We start from the raw sequence: 27,170 nt of genomic DNA, 5'->3' as shown, positions 1-27,170 counted from the left end.
TACCTGTCCTGTCCCTATTTCACCCCCACCTCCTGGGAATATACCCTTATGATAACAGACTTTGGGCACGAGTCCAGGATAGGTGTGTGTGGTAAGCTTGCTGGGGCACAGCTTGGACACTGGGTTCTTGACAACAACTCAACACCTTCTGAGGTGACTGTGAATTAATGATACCAGTGTCCTGCTTCTTCATTTTAGCTATGCCGCCCAAGTTCCTAACAGGTGGGCGTGATTACATGCTTTATGTTTGCTTCATGATGAACATTATCAGAAAGAAAACTGCTTCATTCATAACTCAGAAGTCAAAATGTTCTACCTTTCAGGCAATTTGTGAAAATAAGAACTAAGTAACTGATGGCACCAAACTTAATTTTCTCCCAACTATACAAGAAAAAGCCAATTTGATGCCCAAAGAGGAAAATGTGTATAAAGTAAGTGTCACGCAGGGACTCAGCTCCCGCTCCCCACACAAGAACATAGGACATGGTGAGGCCAAAAAGGATCACCCACGGAGCCATAGATAGGGGAGTCATACCACTATATTCTCGATGGCAGCTGGTCAAGACACAAAAGCAAACATCCGCTAGTACCCCAACGAGGGGTCTTCCTGCACCCCAGTCTCGCTGGAGGCCAGGTGAGACACAGGAAGTAGGATCGACACGATCCGCCATCTGCCATCCGCTTCTCTGCCTGCCAACCAACCAATCAACCAACCAACCAACACACCCACCTACTAGCTAGCTGCAATCCACGCTTGCTAGCTTAGCCATGGCAGTTACATTAGTGGCTAATGGCTAACCGGTAACAGTCAATGGTGACCCAGCCACAGCAGCTCGCCAGCTGATTACAGCTGATGACCATCTAATAACCGAGCCAGCACCTTTCCATGTGAGGTCGGGAGCCTGGAAACTGCTCTCCTGGCTCTGTCCCCACAGTAAGGATGGCAAATGTTAATAATTAATTATCAAATCTAGATGGTTGGTCTTTCCATTTTTCCTTAAATTAGGAGTTTTTCTTAATAAAATGTTGGGACAGCAGAAGACAGGGAGGCATACCTTGACACACTCATATATTCATACTCCCAGAGTTCAGGGGGAAAATATTACTGTTTACACCACCTAATTAATAGAAAGCAGAGTCTGACTTTTTCCTCTCTTTATAAACTTCATGAAGTCTTATACCAACCTACCTAGATGCTCACAGACCCCCTTTACTGATGCCAAACTGAGGGGAAAGGCACCGGGCTAATTAGGAAAAGGAGTTCCCATCTGGCAGCCATAAATCCCCTTGCTTTCTCTAGTATAGTTGAAATGGACCAGTGTGTTAAGTGTATTTCCAGCCCCCACCACACAAATGACACCTCTACTTTAAGGGAACATCAGAAACCTTCACAGAAATCATTTTTAAAAATTTTAAATCCAAGAAGGAAAATACTGAGTACAATCAAATAAACCTCCTAAGAAAAACAAAACAGTGAGATAGAAGCAGTAAGCAGCAAGTTTCTACAACCTGGGTTGGGTTTTTTCACCTAAATAAAAGTAAGAATGGAATTCTGTATTCGGTAGCCCATTAATACCTCAAATGCAGGAAGGACCTGATCCACAATATGCTCTTTAATAGGGACCAACCTTCATGTAAAAATGGGGACTTTTTAAAAAGCTCAATAATTAGCTTATTAAAAGGGTCTCTCCAACACTTTCTGGGACCTAAAGCATCCCACAAAAAGCCATGCTTTCAGTTTATTCTAGCCTCCTAATTTAAATCTAAATATTTTGAATAAGCTGTTCATATTTCCCTCCTTAATGTGGGAGACAAGACATAAGCAGTCCATTTGAATTGTAAACTACTCAGCAGAAAACAAGAGTCTAGAAAATTAGACTAGAGATTTACTATTATTAGAACTAACAAGCAACCTGGAGCTGGAAATACGAGTTGACATCCAGGTATGACTACAACCTCTCTGGGTGGATTTTTAAAGCCACTTAACTTTACCTGTGTGCTTAAATGAAGAGCAATGCTAACCATACTTTCTGAACTGAAAATAGGACTATTAAAAATGAATTTAAAACCCAAGGTTATGTAAATGCTTATTAGCAAATAATAATGAGAGAACAAATCCAGCTGGGAAGGACTCAATACTCCAAGGATATAGATCTTCCCTACCTCATGGATAAGCAATCCTTGGTGAAGTCATCTCTTTAATCCTTGGAGAACTGTAAATCTAATCGCAAACTGTCAAACCTGGCTTCACTATAGGAAACATCAAAGACCATGAACACACAACGAATCAACATCAGATGTGCTTCAGCAGCCAATCGTGTAAATTTTGCCTGTAATCTTGAATTCACTGAAATTTAGATTCCATTTCTCAAGGTGTATCTCAAACACTTCTGAGAGCATTTATATGTACACTGAAGGCAGACTAACAGCTATTTACTGGCAACTTTCAAATCAAATTTAATCATTAATAACAGCACAATAAAAAAAAAATCTTGATTCAAATCCCACCTGTATCACTTATTAGCTGTAGAACCCTGGGAAAGCTACCTAACCAGTCTGATGTAAAATGGCAATAAATAATGACATGTAAGTCACAAAACATGGTTTCACTCTGGGTGTTATAACTGAATCTGTCACAGGGTTATTTTGAAGATTAAATAATATTCCCAGACAGCAAGGTATATGAGAAAAGGAGTGATAGCTCTCAAATGTACGAGTAGTTTCTTTGTCCTTCTCATTATTTCAGATTTTCTTATTTCAGTTTCATCCTCTTGTTTTAAACTTTATCCTCCCTACCAAAAGCCTGTAACATCTGCTATTAGTAATGGTGAGAAACATAATATAAGGAAAACATTACCATTTATTTAGTATTTACTATTAGCCACACACCGAACTAAATGGTTTAAATAGTTTATCTCACTTAATCCTTACAACTTTCATAAGGTGGTTATATTATTCCAGTTTATAGTCAAAGAAATGGAGGCTAAGAGGATATGTAATTTGCCTAAAGTCAGCTGGTTACTAGAATCACAGTTACTTTTGCCCTACTAACTCCCTCTCCCCAGTCACTATCTTCCCCAAAGGTAACCATTACCATGAGTCTGTGATAACCATTTCCTTGTTCATCTCTATATTTGAGCATCTATGTACGCATCTGTAAATAATATTGGTTAGTTTTACCTATTCTTGAATATTATACAATGGGAATATAGGACTATATTCTTTTGTGCCCTTTTTAAATATTATATAAATGAGATGACTCCATGTTATTCTATCTGACCTACGGTTCATCCATTTTCATTATTGTATAATATCCTACCATATGAACATACAGTAATTTATCAATCCTATTGTTTTTGGACGTCTAAATTGTTTCCATGTTTTAGTATTACGTACATTGGTGCTGTGACTATTTCCTTTACATGTAACCTGATGTAAATGCACAGGAATTTCTTTAGGGCAGTGACCTTTAAAGAGACACAGACCTACACAAAGGGTACACAGACTTTCCAAATGGGAAGTGGGCATCCAGTTTCTCAAGAATCCAATTTAAGACCCACAATTTCCATATGTACTCCTTCCTAAAGGTGATCTTCCTAAGAAGAGGTTGCATTTATAATACAGTAACTTTAGAAAATAATATTGGTTAGTTTTGCCTATTTGCCTACTCCTTGCCTGTCCCAAATATTACTATGATGCATTAGTTTTGAATATAAAACTCACAGAAGGGTAAAATGCTTCGTCTTGAGGGCAAGGAAGAATTAACAAGCCAAGTCTATAATACTGTGATACATTCTGTAACAGAGTTATGGACAATGTTCTTTAGTAGCAAAGAAAATGAACTACGTAACTACCTGGAGAAGTTAGGAAAAAAGAGATGACATACATTTGAAGTGGGCCTGCAAGAGTAGGTATAGTTGTCAGGTGAAAAATGACTGAAAGGACAATCCTTGCAAACAGGTCAGTGAGATATAAGTGGAAGTCATTAAGCAGAGCCTCGGGGGGGAAAAAACTATTTAGAGGGATAATTCAACTGGGAGATGAGCCCCTTTTGCCACTGGGAAGGTAAAGATTTGAAGTAGAAAGAAGACAGTATATAAGAAAAGAAGATGCCGGAATAATTTGTACCTATAATAACGAAGAGACACAGGCAATAAGTTGGTACACATTATGTAAGACATATTGATAAAATGGAAGACAAAGGAATGCTGAGGAAACTAAAACCCTGCCTCAATCTGTCCACTGGAGCCAAGGCGTGCCAACAGGGAGGTGTCCTAAATCTCATTCCAAAAGGGAGGTGTCCACTGGCAAAAGACTGTTCCTTGGTATTAGGGTTAGAGATAAATACAAATTTATGAACAACTAATTGCCCTCCCACTAACCACTGCCTCGTTGCTCAGTAAACTCATTAACCATCATATAAATAGAGAAATCCTGTCACATGCTATGTAGAGTTGCCCTTGTTAGAAGCAAATCAATTTTGATCAAACACAGATAACCTACCATTTGACTTCTGAGGTGGAGCTTATACTTGAAAGCACTGTTTCTCTGTCTATGGCATCTTAAATATGTATGGCACAACTCTCCAAACTGGCAGTCAGATGGGCCACTTAACCTACCTCAGTATCAGCTGCTCTGGAATGATAACTGCCTAACTTTGAGGGGACACTCCCTCCAAGCTCCCCAGACTGAATGTCAAACAACCCTAAATGTAATTTTGAAATTTAGTGAATATCCCCCAGATATTTTGGTGAGATGTGGAGAAACAAACAGAAAAAGAAAGTTAATTCATATAAAGTCCACTAATAATCAAAAATACTTTAATCAATTCCTACAACTTGATAAATTTCTATTTCCTTTGTTCACTCCCTAGAGAAGGTGCAGACAGATTGTGACCCAAGCATAAGCAGATGAGCTCAATGACTGTTATTTGATAAATGATCAAAATAAACACCGAGTACCTATCATGACTCCTTTACTACAGCAAGGCTGTGAGAAACAAGGAATTCCTAACCTGTTCAGGAAACAAATGTCAACAACCAAACATAATGAGCTAATTGCTGTAACAGAAATACAAAAAGTGTGAAATGTAAGTAGAAAAGAAATAACAGAGAAGTTCTAATAGGTATGGAATCAGGAAAACATCACAGAAGAGATGCCATCTCACCTGGACCTTGAAAAAAAAATACTAGGAATTTATCCAGTGGAGGTAAAGAGAGCAAGGGAGAAAGATGAAATTCTCTAGGAATAACAGTTAGTCCAGTGTGGCTACATCAGTGGTTCTCAACCCTGGCTGGAAAGGGGAGAAATCCTGGACACATAATTTTATACCATTTCACAGATGTTTCTGAGAAGCCCTGGGCTAGAAAAACAGATTCCTGGGGGTGGGAGACAGGGTGGGGGGAGGAGGAGAGCTAGAGGTTAGGTTAAGGCAAAGGCCTTAACGCCTAGACCTCTAAGAGGCCCTCCCACAACTATTACAAAATTTCTGTGTTATCATTATCTTGGTGAAAGGAATCATACGCTTCATCATATTTGGATTCCGGTTTCCCTCCAAAAAAATAAGAATCTCTTTTGTAAGCAATAAATTAACCAAGTTTTTAAATAGGGTAATGACATAACAACTATTCTTTCCTGTGGTAGGCAGAACAATGCCCCCCAAAGATGCCCATGTCCTACTCTCCGGACTCTGTGAATATATTAGGTTTTGTGGCAAACGGAAATTAAGGTTGCATGTGAAATTAAAGTTGCTAATCAGCTGTGAGACAGGGTGACTGGCCTGGATTATCCAGGTAGACCCAAGGTAATCACAAAGCTTTTGAAAAGTGGAAGAGGGAGAAAGAGGAAGAGACTCAGAAAGAGATGTGAGGATGGAAGCAGGGTCAGAGAGATTCTCTGTTGCTGGCTTTAAAAGTGGAGAAAGGGGGCCACAAGCCAAGGAATGCAGACGCCCCAAAAGCTGGGAAAAGTGAGGAAGCTAACTCCTCCCTGAGGCTCCCGAATGGAACCCAGCTCTGCTGACACCTTGATTTTAGCTCAGTGAGACCATGTTAGACTTGTGAGCTATAGAACTACAAGATTAACAAATTTGTATTGTTTTAAGCTAGTTAATTTGTTACAGCAGCCATAGAAAATTAATATACTTCCTTACTTAAAAATAATTTTGAATTTACTATCTCAGGTGCAGCTCAAAAAGTACCTCTACTTGAAAGAATTACTATTTTATCTTCCCCCCCTTATAAATGCACCCTAAGCATATTATACCATAATTAGATGTATATACGCATAACTCCTCTTCCCCACTAGAAAACGTATATACTACTGAGCTCTTCAAGAACAGGGGCCCCATTTTGTTCATCTTTCCATCCTGAACAATACTTGGCACTAAATAATTATTTGCTTTACAAATGAATCTCTCTCTTTCACCCTCACTTTCATGGATGTCTCTGTATTCCCCAACCTTCCCACCCCCAGTACCTGCTAAGAGTCCTAAATCAAAAAATAAAAAATAAATCTTCTATCCAATAAATCTTGGTATAACCTGTACACATAGGCTCTCTACTTGGCACAACCCATATGCCACTCTATACAGTGAAGATGTGGAGAACTCTCCCAGGCATCCTCACTGGTCTCTATGCCACAAGAGACAATGAGCTCAACCTGCAGCCAGAGGCAATTTCACTTAGACCACAGGAGGGGAACGCCCTTAAAGAGAAGGTAATTTAGCAAGATGGCCTAAGGTTATATTACAAAGTAAACTTGCTAAAAGAGCCTAACTAATGCTGTACAAATATTACCTCCGGCTACAGCACTTCTCAGGAGGGAAGGCACCTTAGATAAATTAAGCTTCCAGGAAGACTTCTAATTGAGAGAAGGGACTTCAGATACAAGCAATGGGAGGAGTGACTTGAACGTTAAAGGAATAGCTGCCCCTGGAAATCCCAAAACTGGCATCATCATGCCTGAGGTCAATGGCACCACTGGCCACTCCATCATTTCTTTGGTTCTTCTTCCTTTCCTGTACTAAGCATGCAACATTAGCTGGTCTTTTCCTCAGCAAGGGTGGTTTTCTGACGGAACCAGGGAAGAGCTGTTTACAAAATATGTCTCAGTTTCTTGCTACACCTCTGACTGGTCCTGACAAAAAATATTCCTTTTTTTCTCGGATCTGCTCAGAAGATAGTCTAGCTAGACATAAAGAACTTCCCATTATTTTTTAGTTCAGTGTGGGTAAAAAGCTAATGAAAAGCTAAGAGAAGGTCTCTATATAGAAGAATACAAAAGCAGGGTAAGGCTAAAATGGTCTAGAATTTGGATTTTTTTTAAGAGGAGGAACTAAGTTGAAGATGGAGTAGAGGAAAAAGACTAAGTAAAAAAACACCAATCTGGGGACTCATTGAAGAAATAACTGCAATATAACATCACTAGGAAAAATCCTCCTATACTCAAAGCCATACAAAGTATAACCAAAACAATATACTTTGCCAACAGCCAAAGTTAAAGAGAAAAGGCACCAAATTTGGGTTACAGAATCTAGCTGAAGTCCAAATTCTCCAACTAACTAAACTTTGCAATCTCAAGCAATTTACTTGACCTCGCTGGGCCTCAATGTACTCTCATATGTGAAATGCAGAATCTGAAAGGAGCTTCAAGGATACTACAGTCCACTCTGCCTTTATTAAGTTTAAAAATGTCTCTGGAAAGTGCTCTTAGAACTACAATCTCACCTCCTACCTGTGGATAAGGCCAGCAGGGTGATAGCCTGCACTGCCTCCCTGAACATTTCTACAGTCCGCAAAATTAAGCCAGATCCCCTTCAGCCTTCCTTTATTAGCTAAATCGATGGTAAGAATACAGGGAAGGGATTTATTATACTAGTCTCTTTATTTTTGTGCATGTATGAAATTTTCCATAATGGAAAATGTACCACCTAGAAAACACCAGAAAGTCTTAATATATATTGTGTATTAAAAAGAAAAAGAAAAACATGCTTAATTATAAGACATATTATTTCTACGTTGGTTTTTTATTATCTATTTTACCATCTCAATATTCAGTTAATCTGAAACTAAATACGAATTTTACTGAAACACAAATTCAATCAAATGCTAAATCACAAAGAATAAATTTACCATTTTCTAGAAATACTAAACTGAATCAAAATATCTGCTGAACAATATACAGATTTAATGCAATCCCCATCAAAATCCCAATGTCATTTTTTAAAGAAATAGAACAAAAAATCATCAGATTTGTTTGGAACCACAAAAGACCCCGAATAGCCAAAGCAATCTTAAGAAAAAAGAGCAATACTGGAGGTATCACACTTCCTGACTTTAACTTGTCAAAACAGCATCGTATTGGCAGAAAAACAGACACATAGACCAATGGAATAGAATTGAGAACCCAGAAATAAAACCACATAAATATGGACAGATAATTTTTAACAAAGAAGCAAAAAACATACTATGGAGAAAAGACAGCCTCTTTACTAAATGGTACAGGCAGAATTGGATAGCCACATGCAAAAGAATGAAACTAGACTGCTATCTGTCACCATGTACCAAAATTAATTCAAAATGGATCAAAGACTTAAGCATAAGACCTGACACAATAAACTGCATAGAAGAAAACATAGGTACTAAACTTATGAACCTTGGGTTCAAAGAGCATTTTATGAATTTGACTCCAAAGGCAAGGGAAGTAAAAGCTAAAATAAACGAATGGGACTATATGAAACTTAAAAGCTTCTGCACAGCAAAAGAAACCATCGACAAAATAAAGAGGCAACCAACTGAATGGGAGAGGATTTTTGCAAACAGTGCCTCCGATAAGGGGCTAATATCCAAAATATACAAGGAACTCATGAAACTCAATAACAAAAAAACAAACAACCCAATTGAAAAATAGGCAGACAACCTGAAGAGACATTTCTCCAAAGAGGACATACAAATGGCAAATAGACATATGAAGAAATGCTCAACATCACTAATCATCAGAGAAATGCAAATAAAAACCACAATGAGATATCACCTCACCCCAGTCAGAATGGCTATCATCAACAAGACAAATAGTAACAAGTGTTGGAGAGGCTGTGGAGAAAAAGGAACCCTCATACACTGTTGGTGGGAATGCAGACTGGTGCAGCCATTATGGAAGGCAGTGTGGAGGTTCCTCAAAAAATTACGAATAGAATTACCCTATGACCCCTCAATCCCTCGCCTGGGTAAAGACACGTGTGCTCCAATGTTCATTGCAGCTTTGTTTACGGTGGCCAAGACATGGAACAACCAAAATGTCCTTCGATAGATGAATGGATAAAGAAGTTGTGGTATATATACACAATGGAATACTATTCGGCGGTAAGAAAAGATGATATAGGAACATATGTGACAACATGGATAGATCTTGAGAGTATGATGCTAAGCGAAATAAGACAGAAAAAGCAGAGAACCATATGATTTCACTCACATGTGGTATATAAACCAAAAACAACAAAAGAACAAGACAAACAAAGGAGAAACAAAAACTCATATACACAGACAATAGTTTAGTGGTCACCAGAGGGTAAGGGGGGTGGGGGGTGGGAGATGAGGGTAAGGGGGATCAAATACATGGTGATGGAAGGAGAACTGATTCTGGGTGGTGAACACACAATGGGATTTACAGATGATATAATACAGAATTGTACACCTGAAATCTATGTAATTTTACTAACAATTGTCACCCCAATAAATAAAAAAAAAAGTTAAGCCAAAAAATAAAAAATAATTAATTAAAAAAAAAATCTGCTGAAACAATATTTCATTTGATTCAAGTTCTAAATCAACTGAATCTCCTACCATATACCTATCATCCAGCTTCAATTATCAGCATGTGGAGAATTTTGTTTCATCCCTACCCCTACTCCCAACAGATAATAACTAACCATTCACAAAAAAGGATGATACAATTAATTTCACTTCCCATATTCCTAATGTTTTGTGAACAGTTATTTTCCTTAAAAAGTGTATGAAATTATGAAACTATTACTCAAACATGATTTTACAATCTAAGAATCTAAGTGCACTGCCAAAGAAATTCCCAATAAACCATGTTCTTCTAATTTTATCTTTATATCCCTTAGGACTAATACAGTAATTGACATTCGTAGATATTTAAGAAATGTTTATAAACCAAAAAAATGAAAGAGAAAACCTATACAGACAGTAAATTTAGCCATTTCCATCCCAAAAATTTACCTGTCAGGAAAGACAACATAAAAGTTGAAAATCCATTTTGTGTAACTCTGTAGAGCAAAGAAAAATAAGGATCTGATGTTTATAATTCTTAAGCTTTGTTTATCACAAATTCATATTCACCTACCCACATTCAAACTGAAAAAAGTATGTAAAAATTGAAGACATTTTTTTAAAAAGTTAAACTCATATCTATAACACATTGACTTAAAATAGCAACATGATAGATATTTTAATCACTAATCAAAATCACTAGAGAGCCAAACCGCTAAATACCACACATTTATGAGACACCAAAGCAGGTTCTAACACTCAAGAAAAAAAGCAGTATATGTTCTCACTTGCCATTTTCACAGATTTGTCATGGGTTCCCATAAACCACAATAAATTCCAACATTTCAGTCAGAAGTAACTAAATATTTCATATAATATGTATTTTTGTTTTAAGTTTTAAAGGCAGAGCTACAAAAGATAAGGAACCCAGGCCAAATCGATACCGTGATATTCATGAAAACATGTAGGTGATGGTCTGTATCACACACATATACAGTAGTTACAAAGTTTACTAACAGGCCAGTAACATAAAAGCTTATGCAACTAGGTAACAAGAAAAAGTTAACGGTAATATGAAATCATGATGATTTTATTTCCAAGTATTACTTTACATGGTCATTTGACCTAAAGTTCAATATCATTTGAAATATATACTAAGTTAAAGTTTAAAATTGTTATTTTAATGTCAAAATGTTATGTAAAAGAAGCTGTATTTTTAAATTTTTTTTATTTTTCAATATGATATTAGTTTCAGGTATACAACATAGCAATTAGACATTTATATAACTTACGAGGTGATCACCCCGATAAATCTAGTACCCATCTGACGCCATACATAGGTATTACAATATTATTGACTCTATTCCCTATGCTGTACTTTACATCCCCATGACTGCTTTGTAACTACCATTTTGTACCTCTTAATCCCTTCCGTTTCACCCATCCCCCATCCCTCCAATTCCCCACCCCATCTGACAACCCTCAAAGTGTTCTCTGTATCTCTGAGTTTGTTTCTGTTTCGTTTGTTCATTTACTTTGTTCTTTAGATTCCATATATAAATAAAATCATACGGTATTTGTCTTTGTCTGAAAGAAGCTATATTTTTGAAATGTTTACAAAAAGACTAACCCTTTCTTTTTGAAGAAATGAAACAAGTAAAACAATACACCTTATTTCTAATACAGAAGTGAGATAATTATTGTTTAGGGTTCATAGTACCTCAAAATAATAGGATACTATATAGATATTAAAATTATAAGTATATTAAAATTATAAGTATAACCAAATAAAAACAAAGAAGATAAGAATCTGATTTTAAAAATTAAAATTTATAAATGCATTTGAGCATCTGTAAAGAATAAAACATACAGAATTTTTACTGATCAGTCATTATACTCAAGCATTCTTCTAAACTCTATACATGCAACAATTCATTTAATTTTAACAACAATTTTATGATAAGCACTATTATCATCATTCATTTAAATGATGAGTAACCAGAGACCCACACAAGTTGATCTGACCAAGGTGACAGACACTAAGTAACAGAGCCAGGTTTCAAACCCAGACGGTAGGACCCCAGAACGATACACCATTCTGCCTGTCATAAAATATCAAAATATCTGCTGGTAGATTTATAAGAGAAGTTTTTAATTTTTTGGTTGAATTTAAGTTTTCCTTTTTATGCTGCTTTGAAGTTAATTTAGTAATAATGAATGAATTCTAGTAGCAACAGCCAGCATTTAGTAAAAGCACAAGATAGACATCATCTCTCACAACAGCCTCCTAAGATGGATGCTCTTATTAGCCCGTTTTCAGAGGAGCAAAGTAAGGCACAGGAAGATACAGTAACTCCCCCAAGATCACACAGTGAATAGGTAACAGTGCCATAAACTGAATCCAAGAACTTTAACCTCAGATTCTGGGGTTGGGCTCTTAACTACTATTCTACACTAAAATTTACATAATAAAAAGAATGAGACAAGATGATTTCTCTGAAACACCTTTTATAAACTCTATGGTTCTGAATGGACCTAAAATCAAAGTAATATACACCCTATAAATGATAGATAAATAGAATTTAATAATAGATTTAAATAATAGAATTTCTCCATCTACCTAAAGGAACAACTAATACCCTCTTCCTTCTCATTCTCCACTGTGGTGATTACCAGTAACCAATTTTTCAGAAATGACTAAAGAAACATAAAGTGCGTTATAGGATTCAGGAACAGATTATCAAAATAGGTATTTGGGCTTGGTAGGACTGTAACAGGTAGAAAAGTTCAGTTCAGATATATGCCTCAAATCAGGAAGGCCCTTGTTCTCTGCAGAGAACAATGCTTGAGAAATAAATCCCACAGAGAACAACAGTTTCTATTGAGGCACAGAAAGAAAACATGAGCATATGTGCTATCAATATCTTAATCTCATCCTTTTAAGCTTTTAGTTTTCTATGCATGTTTTATAATATATACATTTTTAGTACTTGCTTATAATTTATAAATAAATACACTTAAAGAGGGTGAGTGTGCTCGTTGTCTCCTGATAGGAATACACGGCCAAAAAATAGACAACAAAGAAAAAAAAAATCACTGAGAAGATGGTTTGACTTTTATTTTAAAGGTTTCCTTTTACACCTTAAAATTTCAGGATATTTTTAGTTACTTAACTGGTTGCCAGATGACTCCTAAAGCACTATGTTGACTGTCTACCCTGCAATAAAGGCCCTTTTCAGAAACTTTCAACAAAACTTGAATGAAGAACAAATAATGCAGTTGTCACCTGAGAAGTTCCTTTCTGTATCATGAATATAAGGATGTCTGGGACAGTGCTTTGAGGCTCACCAAGATTAAATAATCTATGATGAAATTTAAAGAGGTAGAGCTAAGGGCTCTTTATTGACCCCAGAACTATTAGAATTTTTATTTGCTCCAAGGAGAGTCAAGTCCGTCTCTAGAGAAAACATTTTCTACCATAAGACTGGAGTAAAGTAAATTGCTATCTTTAAAGCACTTCAGTTTACAGACAACGCTCAGGCACTCTCAGTGGAAGTGTTAATTCATACTACCTTTCTGGAGGGCAATTTGGCAATTTGTATCAAAATTTAAATGTACATCTCCTCTGACCTAGGAATACCATTTCTTGGAATTCATAATAAAATGATTAAACATATGTTCAAAAATGTAGTATAATAACTTGTATAGCAGCTAGAAAATTGGAAACAATCTAAATGTTTATCACTATCATTAAACAAATTGTGCAATCTATATAATGGAACACTAACTTGATATATATGTGTCTACTATATACTGTTTAATTTTAGAAGTAGGTTACAAAATATAAGCTATAAATGGAAACATTTTAGATTATAAATTTATATAAATGCATAGAAAAACATCTGAATAAAGCTTACCAAAATTAGTTTATTGTATTAATAATGGGATTTTAAGCAATTTTTATCTTTAAGCTTTTCTTTATGGTTTAACTTTTTACTGTATATACATTATTTTCAAAATCAGAAAGAAAAAAATCCCTTTCCATCTTGGAAAAAAAGAATTCTTAGATTCTGATTGTTTTCTCAAAGACCTAAACCTACTTCCTTTCATGCCAGATTGTTAAATACTATAAATTTAGGGAAGAATAAGATAATTTTATCTTAGAGCGATGATTCTCAAAGTGTGATCCAAACCAGCAGACTCAGGATTGCCTAAAACTAGTTAGAAATGCAAATTCTCAGGTCCCACTCCAAATCTACCGAATAAGAAACTCTTGGGGTGGAGCCCACAATCTGTATTAACAAATCATCCTGGTGATTCTGACCCACGCTCCTGTCTGAGAACCACTGTTTAAGATGAACTCAAAATCTGATGACCTAAAAGGCCAAGTTCAGCTCCTCTTCGTATTGTTAGTGCCACATAAATCCAAACAAATGTAGGTGATATGCCCACCTGATAAACTTTGGGGGGGAAAAAAATCTCAAAAATATTCAAAATACCAGAAATAAAGCAGAAACCCCACCAGAACTGTGACTAATCTTGATGCTAAAACAACACATAACAAAACATTCAAACCCAACATTAGGAATAACAGCTCTAGATGGTGAATACTGTCAAAAGCCTAATGCTACCCAGGGCAACCTTCCGGAAACTCTGAGCAATAACAAATGAACTTGGAATCCCAGCTGACCACATACTGAAAGAATGACAACTGAGTAGTACCCAAATCTCTGGCAAAGATGTGAGATTTATTCAACATACAATGGAGCTATTAACAGGATCCAAGCATTAAGTCATCTCAACGTTGCAAGAACATCCATATTAAGGCCTCAGAGTTGCTAAACTGTGAACAAACTAAACACACCAAAGAAAAGAGTCCAAAACACCCGCGTAGCAAATTCACTTAAGAGCTCATTTCTTCAGGAAAAGGAAAATTAATGCTGTCAGTATTAAAATAGGGAAAATGTAGGAGAAATAATAAATACGGGAAAGAGAGGGTAAATACATGAACAGCAGACTTAAAATTATTGCATCTATAAATACAACATAAAAGAGTTCTTATATACAGTTTTGTAAGAAATGTTTTAATACTTAAAAATAGGATCCACACCCACCTGTATGGTATCTTTCCTCTCTTCAAGATACGTGTCTGTCATCTGCTGGAAAACTGTCCTAATGAATACACAAATCTACATCAGCTACACTATAAATAGCCCAGCTATGTACTATATAACCTGCACAACTGTACAAGCAACCACACGGAGGAATTAATCTAATATGCGTACAGACCATTCCTGAAATGCCTGTGAACTAGAAATCTTTAATGTATCTAACGACAAAGTTCACAGAAGTTAGGCTGACAGCAGCCTCCCAGCTGCGTACATAACTATAACGTCATCTTTCCAAGTAACTAATGATAAAGCTGGGGTCCTGGCTTCAGGCAGATAAAGAAAGAACAGCAGGTTGTCTCTGACCCTTGGCTTTCCATCAGACAGTATGGTGCTGCTTTGACCATGGATTCTAGTATAGAGGAAAGCAAAACTACTTAGAAAAATTTGCTGCAGAAGCATTCTCTTCATTTACTTCTGAGTTAATTTCATTTTATTTACTTGTTTTTCATAGGTCTGGTTGCCTATTTTGTCTGTTATCTCTCAGAGAACAAGAACACTATGATAGATAAGGGTCTGATGCAGCCCATCCTACAGCCACGGACAAACGAGTGGTCTGATTACTAGCAAATTACTTTAGTGACACACACGGACTTGCATGAAATAGTCTTTAAAATTTTTATTTAATAGAACAGAACCTAACAGTGCAAAATGGTAGCAACAGAAATAAATCTGCTCAGGTATCCAGCAACCTGGATTTTGCAGCCTTTCTTCACTTCTGAACCAAACAGATGATCATTTTTCCTCCATTTAACTCTCACAAAAGCTATTGCAGAGGCCATTCCCATGCATAATTGGCCTTAGCAGACGAGCAAACTGAATAAAACAAGGAGGATCAAGGGAATTTCAAGTAACTTGCTTTAATGAAATGAAACCATTACATCTCTTCCTCAAGTATGCTGAGAAATTTCTCTGATTCGCTAACCATCAAACCGTTGTAATTTAAAAGTGATTCTAAGCGACATGAGACTTGTCCTCTTCGTTTGTCAAAGACTGCAAAGTAGCAAAAAATAAAACTCCTGACCAAGTTTGTGTGTGAGGTAGGGAATAAAACAGCAAAAAGCACACCTAAATTTTTTTTTTTTTTTAGAATTAATTTATTATAAACTTCTGACTTTTTTAGTAAGTCAGGTTAACAGGGACAAATTCTGGGACATGCTGTCCAAATCTGAACATTGAGACAATGACAGTTTAAATCCAGCATACCTTTGGGAGGCTGTTTTCCCAGCTTTATAAACTGCCAGAACTCTGCATATTGAAAAGAGGCCACTTTCAAAGTACTGGTCACAGACCCCCATACTGTACAACTGATTTAAAATTCCAAACTAAATAAAGCCCTTAGAAAGATTTGCTTCCTCCAGAATTAGTCAAGAATCACTCTGCCAATTTACCTACTCCACATGAATGGTCTTTTCTGACCAGAGAGTAAAGCCTGAGTTGTCATTTTAAAGGAAAACATTTTGCGCTCTTTGCTGCATCTACTGCGAGGATGAAAACCATTCTCAGCAATCAGACAGTGGACGTCCCAGAAAACGTGGACATCACTCTGAAGAGACCCACCATGAGTGGGAAGGGCCCCAGAGGTGCCCTGCGGAGGGGCTGCAATCACATCCATGTAGACCTCAGTCTCCTTCAAGCTAAAGAAGACGCTCCGGGTCAACAAATGGTGGGGAAATAGAAAGGAACTGGTTCTTATCCGCACTATCTGTAGTCACACACAGAACAGGATCAAGGGTGTTACCTTGGGCTTCCGTTACAAGATACGGTCTGTGTATGGGGAAGGACAATTAAGTTCACAGACTCATCCTAGAAAAAGTGACACATACCTCATTGCTGAATATCACTACGGTCACCTTCTAAGTACTCCCCTTGGGAAGCTATGCACCCCTGCCAGTGCCTACCTAGTCCACCCTTCAAAGCAATTTTGGAACTCTTTCTGGAACAGCCATCAGAGCTGTCATTGTATTACCTTTGATGTCCTGAATGTCATCAAAATGTTTTCCTTTCAATATTTCCTTTATCGTTGGGTAAAGAAAAGAAGTCATTGGGGGGCCAGATCAGGTGAGTAGGGAGAGTGTTCCAATACAGTTATTTGTTTACTGGCTAAAAACTCCCTCACTGACAGTGCCGTGTGAGCTGGTGCACTGTCGTGATGCAAGAGCCACGAATTGTTGGCAAAAAGTTCAGGTCATTTTTGTCTAACTTTTTCACACAGCCTTTTCAACAGTTCCAAACTTGGTTAACTGTTTGTCCAGTTGGTAAAAATTCATAATTAATAATCCCTCTGATATCCAAAAAGGTTAGCAACATTGTTACAACAAGTTTGCAAACTTAATTGTCAGAGATTGTATTCTCACTTCCCCATCAATGTCATTATTCCGGAGAATGGTTCTCTTATTGAAATCCGAAAGTTCTTGGGTGAAAAATACATCTGCAAGATTCAGATGAGGTCAGGTGTTGCTTGTTCAGTAGCTCAAGCCCAGAAAGATGACTTAATTCTTGAAGGAAATGATATTGAACTTGTATCAAATTCAGCTGCTTTGATTCAACAAGCCACAACACTTAAAAACAAGGACATCAGAAAATTTTTGGATGGCATCATGTTTCTGAAAAAGGAACAGTTCAGCAGGCTGATGAATAAGATCTAAGCTGTCCAGCTACAGAATCGCCAAGATGTCAAATGATTCCTCAGTCTTATTTGTGATATTTTAAAGATGCAATAAAAGTCATGTATTGAAAAAAAGAAACAACAGGAAAACATTTTGCTCGTCCTCAATAAAAAATGTTGTACTTTATTAAGTAATCCATTGCAATTATAGGCCAACATCCTCAATAAATGCAATCTTAGGTTTCTCCAGTCAACATTATACAAGGAGCTGGCAAACTTGAGGCACAGCTATTCTAATATTGATCATCAGAAATAATAAGAATATCGATTGTATGACTGTATGATTATTGATGCTTACTCAGCTTAGGACTGAGTACAAATTTATGAGCTCAAACAAAAATATCCCTTCCTGATACTTAGGATCTATTCCTTAAATGTGGCACAAGACATGGAAACTGTAGGTAAAGTCTTCTGAAATGTCAGTGAAACAAACAAGGATTTTTGTTGTTTAGGCTCCGATAACTCTTTGAGGTGAGCTGAATGTACGCCTTTCTTCTCCTCTGTCCCTCCTCACCACTATGCCCACAGAGAATAAAAAGAAAAGCTGTATCTTATATACTGATTATATGGTTTTAGGTGTGGCCTTAGAAAACTGACCTGGCTGTCTATTACCAAAAAGAATAACTACAGACCAACACAGGGAGTCCTTGATTTACTCAATAAATAAGTTCCTGCGAGCCTATGTAATAAAGCAAATATTTGTAAATCAATGCTGAATTTCCCAAAAGTAATACAGGTGATGCTCCAGTGCTTAAGAATGAAATGATATGATGTTTAGCATTTACTTCAAAATCAGTGAAGGTCGGCATGGGGGGATGGGGTAGGTAGTGAGAGAATTAGATGAAACAAGACTTACTGGGTGTTTAACTGTTAAGGCTGTGGGAAGGATACACAAAGATTTATTATATTATTTTCTTGATTTCTGTATGTTTTAAATTTTCTTCAGTAAACTAATTTGGAAAGAAAAAAGAATGGGGTGGGAATTGGCAGCATAAAACAAGAGAAGGGGAGAAAAAGACAGAGAAAATTCAACACTGTTTTGAGAACAGAAAAAGCACTAATTTTCCTTTTCTTCCACGGTGGGAAATCAATACTGCCTAAAATTGAATGCGAGGGGTTTGTTTTGTTTTTAAGATTTTAATAATATTGGTAAGCAGCCAAATTACAAAATGCCCCAGAATATGGAGTATAAAACCTCAGAAAAATATGAAACGCTTCACAAATTTGCGCGTCATCCTTGCGTAGGGGCCATGCTAATCTCTGTATCGTTCCAATTTTAGTATATGTGCTGCCAAAGCAAGCAAAAATGTGAGGTTGTTTTTCTTTTTAATTACAAATATAGAAAATGACTTTTTACCTTTTTAAGTTTAAGCGATCTTTAAAAATTGAGCATCATTTGTGATGAAAAACCATTTACCTGAAATTCAGTAATTCCATGTTTCATTTCAGTTTCCTCTTTAAGTAAGATTAAATGTAATACTTTTTCATGGAAAAGCAATTATAATCTATAATGACAATGCCATTATAGTATATCCAATATCTAATTTCACTTTCCTCTTACGTTTGCTAGTTCAATGCCATGATCTTGATTGTACACCTCTTCTGTACAAACGTCAAGCAAACCTCATTAAAAACAAACGGCTTGGCTGGCTCCCTATTTCTTTCCTTTTTTTTTTAATGTACTACACAAACGTGTATTTCCCAAAATAAAACTCTATACCAAAAATGTTTCATAACATATCATCGGTCCAGCTCAATGTCTGCTGTTTTTATTCATTGATATTGCTTGATAAGATCACATTTCATAGCAATACCTTTAGGATTGTATTGTTTATTGGCACCAGAGCTTCCCCAGCAAATGGAAGTTAGCTACACTGTGATGATTCTTGCTTGCTTAGATGTTTCACTGGATAATGGGTGTTTTCAAGTTCTAAGTTACAGGAAGCAGAAGGGAGATACAAAAAGCAAGCACAACTATGAGGAAAGAATCAAAAGCACAATTTGCAAAAGAGAAAAACATCAAGAAGAAAATGTCAAAAATAAGAGCTATTGAGAATGAAGGAGCAAAGACACTTGGCTTAGACATGCAACAAGCTGTCAGTGCTCCAGTATACAATATCGTAGGGTCAAACCATATGCTTCCGTCACAGAGCTTGTCACGTTCCAGGTATATAAAAAAAGGATTAAAACCGAAAGCCTGTGTTACCTCACAGCATTTTAATCTAAACAAATACAGCAAAAGAGCTTATATTTTCATCATTTTTGGCAAATGGCCTTCAACATTTATCTAACATACAATAGAACATTTATCTAGCATTCAAAACACCGTATCTAAACTCAAAACAATGATAGAATTGCTCTAAAAGGGAAAAAAAAAAAGGTTGTTTTTGTCATTGTTTTGCTTTTGCTTTTATCTAATGATCAATCTGATTATCAAACCACAGTAGTAACTGAAGGTAAATTCACTACAATGCAATGTACATGTTAATGTGATAACATCAAGACCGAATAGCAAACAGTTCCAATCCATACGAGTCTGTATCACCACAAATCACATTAAGGGAATCTAGTTGGTTAGACTGTGATAGTTCTTGCTCACTTAGATGTCTCACTGGGTAAAGTGTGTTTTAAACTTCTACTTTACAGTTATGCAAACATGTATTACATACTTAAACTTCTTTGATTAATCACTGTGCTCTTGAGCGTTATATATCTCAATTTTTCATCATAAATTTACAACAGGGTAGCTTCCAGATATTCCAAGTAAATAATCCCTTAATAAAACATAGATTTTCCAGCCACTTTATTCTAAATTATATAGCTTAAGGAAAAAAAAAAAATCTATGGTTAATTTGTTGGCAATACTTTTTTTAAACTTATTTATTTTAAGTGTGTTTTTCCAGGACCCATCAGTTCCTAGTCAAGTAGTTGTTTCAATCCAGTTGTGGAGGGCGCAGCTCACAGTGGCCCATGAGGGGATCGAACCCGCAACCCTGGTGTTAGGAGCATCGCGCTCTAACCAACTGAGCTAACCAACTGCCCCTGTCGGCAATATTTTAAATAGCCAAGGTGGGTTGGGTTTTTTTTTAATATCAAATTTATGATTGTTCCTAATGAAGTTATTGTGGCTTTAATGGCATTTGTTTAATTGCTAGAACACACCCAAAATTACTTCTAGGTAAGAATCTTGGTGCAATCTTTGGGTACTCTCCCTCACTGCACTTCTTCTGGTTTATTCAGGTTCTTCGACTTTCATAAAAAGATGGTAACCCTACTCACAGACGGTTTACTTTTAAAGCATATATAGCTCTGTACTTAACTAATTACACGAGCAGGTGATACATTCAGGGGGAGAAAAGGCAGAAAAATAAAACCTTGAACTCACTCATACTCATTACTTATCAAAAACCTTGACTGCTAGCACTTCCACTACTGGTCTAGGGGACCTCAAGAGCGCAACTGGCCGGGGCTCAGGTTCATGGAGTCAGAGAAGCTTCAGGCAGTGGCCCAAAGCATGACTCCTTCTATGACGAACTTCGGAGGAGAAATTCTAGTTTCCTTCCCTGAAGGTTAGGCTCTAAAGTTAGATCTTAGGTACCTGGAGAGTGGGATTGGGAGTGGGGTCTATGCCAAATATACTGGGCTCGGGGCGAGGCTTAGGTCAAACGGGCAAGGATTAGGGCGGGTGCAGGGCTTGGCGGGCAGGGATAGGAGTGGGGCCTCCCTAGCAGTTGGGACCTTAGTGTTAAACCTTCCTCCCTTTTCCATGTCCTCCACCTTTCTCCTTTGGCTTAATCCAATCCCCTACAAAACAATATCCTAGGTCAGATTTACTTTTCAGTCTTAGTAACTTCTTTTAAAAATAGGATTGCATGGGTGGTGAACACACAATGTAATTTATAGATGATGTGATATAGAATTGCACACCTGAAATCTATGTAATTTTAATAACAATTGTCACCCCAATAAATTTAAATAAAAAAATTAAAAAATAAAAAAAAAACATAAAAAGAAAAAAATAGGATTGCATACAGCCATGCACAGCATAAGGATGTATAAATCGAGGAAAGACATCATATACCACAGTGGTCCCATAAGATTATAATGGAGCTGAAAAATCCCTGTCACTTGTGCCGTGGTAGCTATCCTAATGTGATATTACGCAAATACTTACTAGTGTGTGACAACTGCCCGAAGTATTCATTACAGCCACACTCTGGACAGCTTTGCAGCCTAGGGGCAATGTGCTATACCGCAGAGCCATGGGTGTGTAGTGGGCCGTACCATCCAGGTGTGTGTAAGCGCACTCGATGGTGATGCCTAACGGCGCATTTCTCAGAACGGACCCCCATACTAAGCAGCACATGACTGTATCTTACTTCTTCTACAGCTTGCCTTTCACACTAAATATAAGATGTGAAAATCTGTTCAAGACAATAGATAGGAAATCTGACTCTACTTTCTTAAAATTATGGATTTATGTAGTATACATCATACATACACATAGGAAAAGTTCAAATGGGGGGGTCCACTCCATCACTGAGTTTTTCACCCCAGAAATAACCACAGTAACCAGTTCCCTGATATTGTTTACGTATCAAGCATATGTATATTATTTCTTCAAATAAATATAGAGCATAAAAAAACTTGACTACTAAAAGTAGTACTTATGAAGAAATAACTAACATACATGCAATGTACACGTTTTCAGGTTAGAAATCATGGTGACAGGACACATATGCATTGTAGTACAATGCATATGGAAGGTGTCTATAGAGTTCATACAATTTTGAAACTGATCAATGATCCAAAAAAGGGAGGGAGAGGTAACGCACTTCCAACTTCCACTGGAGATATTATCAAATCCATGCCTTGATTAAGCCAAGACCGGTAGAGAACTGCATTCCTTTGGCTCCCTGCAGAACTGCTTTTACTAAATTGTGCCTTGGTTATGCCATATGCTTTCACTAAAGGACAATACAGGAAACAGCCTGTCACATATTGCTGCATTTACTATGTGGATATTAAAGTTACACTATGCAGGGCCTTCTTTGTGAGGACATATGGGCGAAACAGTTCTCTGGTCTTTCTCAGAACCAAGAATAGCTGCGCTTCTCCAAAGTAACTACTTTTTCATTTTACAACACCATAACTCAACTGAACATCTCTTTTTTTGTACTAGTTGCTAGAAAGCATAGAACTAAACTGATGTCCTACCTTTAAAAACTGTATAGGCCTTCAAATACGAATTTTTTCATGCACTTAGGTTTCCTCTATGTCTTTTCCTTTTAGAATTCAGTAAGTTAGGGCTTCCCCACTAAGAGGTTACGTGTATCAAAAAGGTATTCTTCTGGAACATATTAAATGTTCTAAAATATATGCTCTTTACAAATACGACTCTATTAACTGCCGTCACTCTTGATTTCATATTTCATGTTTTCCCTTTGCCCCAATTTCCTCACCACCTGTGCTGTATCTATTATGTATATTTTTTTAAATCATGTATATTTTTGGAAACTCTCTAATTCCTATCTAGAACAAGGCAAGGGGAAAATTAGAGAATAACAGTGAGAAAGACAGTCAATTGTCAATTAACCAGAATAAGAGGGAAAGAAGATTGAGAATAACCCAAAGACTGAGTTAAGACAAAAATTAATCTCTTCTCAAAAAAATAGTCAAAATGTGTTGTAAAATATGAATGTTAAGTTACAGGCAACTTAAAGGAAAACATTTACCATTCTGCAGACATCTAGAAATGTAAATTATAATATACATATAATTTACAGATATACATCGCAAATTGCTTTTTTTAAATAGCCAAAATATTAAAATAATATTCCATTATTGTCTATTTCTCAGCTGAATTCTCCTTAATTCCACTATTAGATCACAGTCCATGCAACATCAGTTGGTCTTTGAGCAACTGTCTTCCTTGTTTTCTAAATACTCCAGCAGATACTACTATTATTGTAGTACTAATCCACTACTAATATTATATTACACATTGCAGAAATGGCTTTACTCTTCTTTCCAACAGCAATAGCAAACATCTCTAAGAAATGACCTATTAGTCACCTTAGCTCTCAAGTGTTCAAGCTCAGGTCTGTGTGTTACTCAATTGTTACTAACTCCTCCCCTTCATTATGTTTGCTTTTTCTCCCCAAGCAAATTTAAAATGTCATCATTGCTCAGCTTCTCAAACCAGATTCACATATTTCATAGGTAAGTCACACACTAATTTTATTTCTTCAAGTTGCTTTCAGCTGGAAGCTTGATTTTGGTACATGATTAAACCAATTATTACATTATTAGCAAATACTACAAACTATCTACTTCAATGGTATAAAGAACCAAAATATCTTTATTTTCATCAATGACCTAATTAATAATCATGTACCGGCGATGACAAAAAAATGTATACACATTTTAAGACATGTTATCTATGTCTTACTTTTCGAAGTTGAATTGAATTACGTAGCAATGTGTAGTATGACATTTGCTCAAAAGATGTTAATCAAATGAATGCTAGCATCATTCATTATATAACAATTTTAATACAGTTTTTTTCCTTTCTTAAAATGTATATACTTTTTTTGGCATCCTCTGAATATCATATGCTAAACTAAAACTATATTATAAATGTCATCTAAAACTCTAAATTGCTTCCAAAACCATACTAAATTATTGTCTTTATCAATTGTTTGCAACTAATGCTTATTCTAATTGTGTTAATGCTGGAAATGACGTAAACATAAGAATACATGACATAACATTTTAAAGTAAAAAATTATTTAAATGTCGACATTCTCTAATTTGCTAAGAATTTTATTTGTATATGAAACAGACTTATCTAACAATATCACTGCATTTCCCACCCAAAAAAACTTCTGATTTCAAATTATCACAGCCTCCTGGTAGAAGACTTTTTAAATTCTTTTTAAATGTCTCTGTTTATTCATGTCTCTTTATGACTAAAATAATTAAAAGGCAGGTTTGAAATTTTCATTCCTTAAAAATAACAGTTTCTCTGTTTTAGTAATCACAACTCATTTCAGTTTGTATATACCCATGATGTATTTAAGCAAAGCCTAACTATCAAAGGTTCTGTACTGGTGCTCCCTCCCAAATCAAAAAGAAAAATACCAATCTTATAGAAAAATCAGCAAAGAACATGCAAACAGTACACACACACACACACACACACACACACACACACACAAAGATATACAAAAAACCTTTACACATAGAAAGAGATGTTCAGCTGTACTCATAATAAAAGCACAAATGAAAGCAACATTGAAATCCCATTTATCATTTATCATATTGGCAAAAACTCAAAAGTCTAATACATATTCTGTATTAGACTACAGAAAAAAAGCTATAGGGAAATGAGCAATTTCATGGACTGCTCAAGGGAGAGCAAAATGGCACAACCTCTACAGAGAGTAGTAATACCTACCAAATTACAGATACATTCATCATTTACTCAGCAATCCCATTTCTGGGAATCTGTCCTGCAGATACAGTATGAAATGTACAATAAGAAATGACAAATATTCACTGTTATTCATTGCTGCATTATTCTGTCCAGCAAAAGACTAGAAATAACCCAAGTGTACAGAAATAGGGGAATGGGTGAATAAACCATGGTATATTCACATAATGGAATACTCTGCAGCTGTTGGGAAAAAAAAAAAAGAATAAGTACAATCTCTGCATGCTAATATGGGCAGATCTCCAAAATACACTGATGAATAAAAAACTAAGCTGCAGAACTATATTACAGTACACTGCTAATTTTGTAAAAATGAGGAGAAAATAAAATCATGTATGTTTATATTTGCATAAAAACTGCAATGGAAGAATAAACAACCAACTAATAAAATGGGGAAGTAGAGGGAATGGAAGAAAAAAATATTAGACCTATGGTTCACATCCTTTTCTTTCCATTTTTTTAAATAGAATATTTCAAACCCAGACAAATCAAGACAATTTACCTATTAATTTTTTACTTTCAAAATTGTAGTACATAACATTTTAGATCAGTTTCGCAAGAAATATATTATACTGGGGTGCCAAAAAAATTTATACACATGACTTGTATTCCTCTTTTGTTATCGATATATTTTGATACAGTTTTAATACAGTTTTTTCCTTTCTTAAAATGTGTATACATTTTTTTTGCACCCTCTGTATATTTGACCTGATGATATCAAACTCTTGAAATTCAACACAAGAATAATTGCCAAATGCTACACTCCCATTTAATTTCTCTCTGAGACTACTAATTTTTCTGTGGTTTAAATCTAATTAATCAGATAACACATCAGAATAACCTTCCAATAGCTTCAAAGAAAACTTTTGTTTATTTAGCTCTATAAAATCAGACACAGAGCCCACTGCTGATTGAACCTAATCAGCATTGTCTTATCATCTACAAGAGAGCTTTTTCACAGTTTTTCTTATTTTCCAATTTGCTTGACAACTCAATAAGGTTATTAAAGTAAAACCTAACTCCTCTTTATCAAACACACAAAAAAACCCATTTTCCTAGTTCATATAGTAATGATACATTCAACACTACCCACCTCCTTTTTCCAATTTTAACTTTTTATCACATTCTAAGCTTTACTTACACAACATGCACTTACATTATAGCATTTTTTTTTATTTTTTTTAATTAATTAATTTATTTTTTAAATTTATTGGGGTGACAATTGTTAGTAAAATTACATAGATTTCAGGTGTGCGATTCTATATCACATCATCTATAAATTACATTATGTGTTCACCACCCAGAGTCAGTTCTCCTTCCATCACCACATATTTGATCCCCCTTACCCTCATCTCCCACCCCCCAACCCTTTTACCCTCTGGTAACCGCTAAATTACGTTCCCCAGATTAATTTTCAAACCCCGTGGCCATCTTATGGTTACTGATTGTTTTCTAATCCCCTCACCTTCCACATTATAGCATTTTAATCACTAGAGTTATCATACTTAAATTTGCAAACTTGTGAAAACACTGAACAAAATACTGAAGAATGATAGGCTTTAGGGGCCATAGATTTGGGTTGATGAAGAGAAAGAGGAACTACAAAATTATTATGTAATTCCAAAAAATAAACACTTCTGATATGTTGAAGTTTTCAAGATTTTCAGTAGTTTTATTTTTTCTCAAAAGCCTAGTCATATTTTTTAAGATAGTTAATCTGCAAAGCAGTTAATTAACCCCCAGATAAGTAACAGTTCATAATACAACTATTTTATTCTTCTGTTCATTCAACAAATATTTATTGAACACCAACTGTGTATGCCAGGCACTTTTTTATAATAGGTCCCCCGAATACAGCAGCAAACAAAAGACAGAAAATCCCTCCCCTCCTGGAATACACATTCTAGTGATGAAGACAATCAAAAATTACATATGTCAGGCAGTAGTAAGTGCTATGAAGAAAAACAAAGTTTCGTCCCCTTTATTTCCTGTACCAATAAGTGGCACCACCATTCACCCAGTTAATACTTAGGCCAAGAGCCTTGGAA

The 27,170-nt window shown here is 36.0% G+C and overlaps 1 protein-coding gene and 2 pseudogenes across 3 annotated transcripts in view; 1 reads left to right on the top strand and 2 right to left on the bottom strand.

Annotated features, from left to right (window-relative positions):
- The window catches only part of EXOC6B (exocyst complex component 6B), a 584,188-nt gene that overhangs the window by 549,371 nt on the left and 7,647 nt on the right, over positions 1–27,170 (bottom strand). The window lies entirely within an intron of this gene.
- LOC117032732 (60S ribosomal protein L9-like) lies at positions 16,449–17,600 on the top strand (annotated as a pseudogene).
- On the bottom strand, positions 18,828–18,927 carry LOC117033493 (uncharacterized; annotated as a pseudogene).

The sequence above is a fragment of the Rhinolophus ferrumequinum genome, chromosome 13 (assembly GCF_004115265.2).
Source record: "Rhinolophus ferrumequinum isolate MPI-CBG mRhiFer1 chromosome 13, mRhiFer1_v1.p, whole genome shotgun sequence".
In the NCBI taxonomy this organism is placed as follows: Eukaryota; Metazoa; Chordata; class Mammalia; order Chiroptera; family Rhinolophidae; genus Rhinolophus; species Rhinolophus ferrumequinum.
The sequence above is the reverse complement of the archived record's forward strand: the minus strand, read 5'-3'. Positions and strand labels throughout refer to the sequence as shown.